The 5,061-nt window shown below is 42.9% G+C and overlaps 1 pseudogene; it reads right to left on the bottom strand.

The window, feature by feature from the left end:
• Nucleotides 1-1,039: 1,039 nt before the first annotated feature.
• Nucleotides 1,040-1,157, bottom strand: LOC124778301 (annotated as a pseudogene).
• Between the last annotated feature and the right edge of the window lie 3,904 nt (nucleotides 1,158-5,061).

Below are 5,061 nucleotides of genomic sequence, written 5' to 3'. Positions count from 1 at the left end.
CATCTTGAGCTGATAATAACTTCTCAGTTTGCAAGACTAGAGAGGATGTACCATATCCCAACATTCAAGTTATAAACCGATTAGTTGCTTAACGTCTTAAAACGCTTATCATCGGATAGTTAAAATCGTAATTATACGCCGTAAGATGAACGTCGAAAGCGTCGAAACCGGTGCTCCAATAAAATGCAAAGCTGTGTTATAATACACTCTGGGTCTAAAAAAGTTGCCCTGAAATGCATCTCCACTAAAAGAGGAGTGCAGTTAGCATATACATGGTCTCCGTCAGGTGGATAAAACAACTGTTCGTGTGGTTCACCAATACAACTGTGCTACGACTGCGGTGAAGGAGCTATGATAGTTCAGGATGATCATGCGGTGATAAATTCTTGCATCCTGGTACTGAGATTCCATCTTGTGTGGAATCTATTAGAGAGGGTTGTTGTGGCAGCCGTACGGTAGAAGAGATCACTAAGAAATAGTGATACGAAAGGTCTAATTAAGTTATCATATCAGTAGGAGGCGCTTTGTGTATTGAAGAACACCGAGGCACAGTGCAATAAACAGCTAGCACCATATGAATAATCAGTGTGCATGTATGGACACTGATTTACAAGTGTAACGTGGGAGAACGCTGCCAGACAATCCCTTGAATGTACACACATTTCGAGTCTCGTAGAACTGTAGATAAGATTTATGAGGGCGTGCTGAAAAGTAATGCATCAGGATTTTTCATGTGAAAACTCTTAAAGCTTTTGAAGTAAAACAAAAATTATTAAAATTCTATACCTTTATTCTTCATGTGTACATATTCGCAGCCCTTTATCGCTAGAAAAAAAAGCACTCCGTCATCAGGCCACAAGTGGCCCATCGGGACCATCCGACCGCCGAGTCATCCTCCGATGAGAATGCGGATAGGAGGGGCGTGTGGTCAGCACACCGCTCTCCCGGTCGTTACGATGGGTTTCTTTGACGGGAGCCGCTACTATTCGGTCGATTAGCTCCCCAGTTGACATCACGAGGCTGAGTGCACCCCGAAAAATGGCAACAGCACATGGCGGCCCGGATAGTCACCCATCCAAGTGCCGGCCAAGCCCGACAGCGCTTACCTTCGGTGATCTGACGAGAACCGGTGTATCCACTGCGGCAAGGCCGTTGTCCCTTTATTGCTCCGAATTGTAGTGTGTAACGTGGCAATGGGCGACGTAAGTATCTCAGTGCATGAGAAACAGCGTGTTACAGTTGAGTCTAGAATTCGAAGAGTTCGTCCACACACAGAGCACCCTCTCCTTCAGCACGATAACGCCAGACTACACACGAGCGCTGCGAATCTCAACAATCCGAGACCTTGGATCCACTGTCATCCACCTTCCTCCATACACTCCCCACATGGACCCATCCGATTTTCATCTTCTTTCCAGAACTTACAGAACACCTTAGAGGGCTTCACTTTGACAGCGGTGCAAGCAGAGGAGAGGTTGTGGCTCCTCAACAAAACAACCAACCATTCTGCAGTGACGGCACCAACGAAGTGGTCTCTCGTTGGTAGAAATGTATTCGTCGCCAGAGTGCCTATGTTGAGAAATAAATATGAGACATGAAGTGTAAAGACGTGGAATGTCAATAACGTTTATTTTATAGAAAAAGCTTAAAGAGTTTTCTCACAAAAAAACTCGGAGGCATTACTTTTCAGCAAACCCCTCGTATTTATGACAGATCGAGTCTTTTCCACAGCACTGCATAAATTTCCAAACTTTTGTGCTTATTCTGCGCTAGTTGCATCAGGGAAGCTGGAGGACTGTAGAACCACACATAGGCGGGCGGCCCGCTCGACCCGTTCCGCGGCCGCAGCGGCAGCTCGGTTCACTTCTCAGCCGCGTGTCCTGGTTCACATCTCTGCGGTTTCCGCCACGATGCCGGCGGACTCACACGACGCGGCGCGACAACACGCGACACCGCGATCTCTTATATTTTCTCTGTTCGACTGTATTCAGTCATTTTCGTTACAAATCCGAGGAACATTTCTCACAGACAGCGCGATAAATGTATCGATAGATATTTAGCGACAATAACACTTATTTAAGAAAAGCTACCGGCTAGAAGGTATCAGATAGATTATATAGTGGTAAGACAGAGATTTAGGAACATTTCCAGCGGCAGATGTGGACTCTGACCACAATCTATTGGTTATGAACTGTAGATTAAAACTGAATAAACTGCAAAAAGGTGGGAATTTAAGGAGATGGGACCTGGATAAACGGAAAGAACCAGAGGTTGTACAGAGTTTCAGGGAGAGCATAAGGGAACAATTGACAGGAATGGGGGAAAGAAATACAGTAGAAGAAGAATGGGTAGCTCTGAGGGATGAAGTAGTGAAGGCAACAGAGGATCAAGTAGGTAAAAAGACGAGGGCTAGTAGAAATCCTTGGGTAACAGAAGAAATATTGAATTTAATTTATAAAAGGAGAAAATATAAAAATGCAGTAAATGAAGCAGGCAAAAAGAAATACAAACGTCTCAAAAATGAGATCGACAGGAAGTGTAAAATGGCTAAGCAGGGATAGTTAGACGACAAATGTAAGGATGTAGAGGCTTATCTCACTAGGGGTGAGATAGATATTGCGTAAAGGAAAATTAAAGAGACCTTTGGAGAAAAGAGAGCCACTTCTATGAATATCAAGAGCTCAGATGGAAACCCACTTCTAAGCAGACAAGGGAAAGCAGAAAGGTGGAAGGAGTGTATAGAGGGTCTATACAACGGCGATGTACTTGAGGACAATATTATAGAAATGGAAGTGAATGTAGATGAAGATGAAATAGGAGATATGATACTGAGTGAAGAGTTTGACAGAGCACTCAAAGACCTGAGTTCCATTAGAACTGCTGACGGCCTTGGGAGAGCCAGTCCTGACAAACCTCTACCATCTGGTGAGCAAGATGTATGAGACAGGCGAAATACCCTCAGACTTCAAGAAGAATATAATAATTCCAATCCCAAAGAAAGCAGATGTTGACAGATGTGAAAATTACCGAACTATCAGTTTAATAAGTCACTGCTGCAAAATACTAAAGCGAATTCTTTACAGACGAATGGAAAAACTGGTAGAAGCCGACCTCGGGGAAGATCAGTTTGGATTCCGTAGAAATGTTGGAACACGTGAGACAATACTGACCTTACGACTTATCTTAGAAGATAGATTAAGGAAAGGCAAACCTACGTTTCTAGCATTTGTAGGCTTAGCGAAAGCTTTTGACAATGTTGACTAGAATACTCTTTTTCAAATTCTAAAGGTGGCAGGGGTAAAATACAGGAAGCGAAAGGCAATTTACAATTTGTACAAAAACCAGATAGCAATTATAAGAGTCGAGGGGATGAAAGGAAAGCAGTGGTTGGGGAGGGAGTGAGACATGGTTGTAGCCTATCTCCGACGTTATACAATCTGTATATTGAGCAAGCAGTAAAGGAAACAAAAGAAAAATTCGGAGTAGGTATTAAAATCCATGGAGAAGAAATAAAAACTTTGAGGTTCGCCGATGACATTGTAATTCTGTCACAGACAGCAAAGGACTTGGAAGAGCAGTTGAACGGAATGGACAGTGTCTTGAAAGGAGGGTACAAGATGAACGTCAACAAAAGTAAAACGAGGATAATGGAATGTAGTCGAATTAAGTCTGGTGATGATGAGGGAATTAGATTAGAAAATGAGACACTTAAAGTAGTAAAGGAATTTTGCTATTTGTGGAGCAAAATAACTGATGATGGTCGAAGTAGAGAGGATATAAAATGTAGGCTGCCAATGGCAAGGAAAGCGTTTCTGAAGAAGAGAAATTTGTTAACATCGAGTATAGATATAAGTGTCAGGAAGTCGTTTCTGTAAGTATTTGCATGGAGTGTAGCTATCTATGGAAGTGAAACATGGACGATAAGTAGTTTGGACAAGAAGAGAATAGAAGCTTTCGTAATGTGGTACTACAGAAGAATGCTCAAGATTAGATGGGTAGATCACATAAATAATGTGGAGGTATTGAATAGAATTGCGAAGAAGAGGAGTTTGTGGCACAACTTGACAAGAAGAAGGGACCGGTTGGTAGTACATGTTCTGAGGCATCAAAGGATCACAGATTTAGCATTGGAGGGCAGCGTGGAGGGTAAAAATCGTAGAGGGAGACCAAGAGATGAATACACTAAGCAGATTCAGAAGGATGTAGGTTGCAGTAAGTACTGGGAGATGAAGAAGCTTGCACAGGATATTGTAGCATGGAGAGCTGCATCAAATCAGTCTCAGGACTGAAGACCACAACAACAACAACCGGCTGTAACCAAAGTGTCGCTAATAATTACCACATTGCGGACGGGTACCGGGTTTACTCGTGTTTCCGTTAGGGAGGGATCTCAGGTAAACTCGTGTTTCCTACAAGCTGTCTGTAGATGCCACCTGCTGTGATGTACAGGGTGATTCAAAAAGAATACCACAACTTTAGGAATTTAAAACTCTGCAACGACAAAAGGCAGAGCTAAGCACAATCTGTCGGCGAATTAAGGGAGCTATAAAGTTTCATTTAGTTGTATATTTGTTCGCTTGAGGCGCTGTTGACTAGGCGTCAGCGTCAGTTGATGCTAAGATGGCGACCGCTCAACAGAAAGCTTTTTGTGTTATTGAGTACGGCAGAAGTGAATCGACGACAGTTGTTCAGCGTGCATTTCGAACGAAGGATGGTGTTAAACCTCCTGATAGGTGGTGTATTAAACGTTGGTATAAACAGTTTACAGAGAATGAGTGTTTGTGCAAAGGGAAAAGTTCTGGACGGCCGAGAACGAGTGATGAAAATGTAGCACGCATCCAGCAAGCATTTGTTCGCAGCCCAGGAAAATCGACTCGCAGAGCTAGCAGAGAGCTGCAAATTCCAAAATCAACTGTATGGAGAGTCCTACGAAAAAGGTTAGTTATGAAACCTTATCGTCTGAAATTGGTTCAAGCACTGTATGCAGCTGATAAGATTAAAAGAATCGATTTCTGTGATTTTATCCTTGCTCAAATGGAAACAGATGAATCTTTCGTTTCA

This window comes from Schistocerca piceifrons, chromosome 2, assembly GCF_021461385.2.
Source record: "Schistocerca piceifrons isolate TAMUIC-IGC-003096 chromosome 2, iqSchPice1.1, whole genome shotgun sequence".
In the NCBI taxonomy this organism is placed as follows: domain Eukaryota; kingdom Metazoa; phylum Arthropoda; class Insecta; order Orthoptera; family Acrididae; genus Schistocerca; species Schistocerca piceifrons.
The sequence above is the reverse complement of the archived record's forward strand: the minus strand, read 5'-3'. Positions and strand labels throughout refer to the sequence as shown.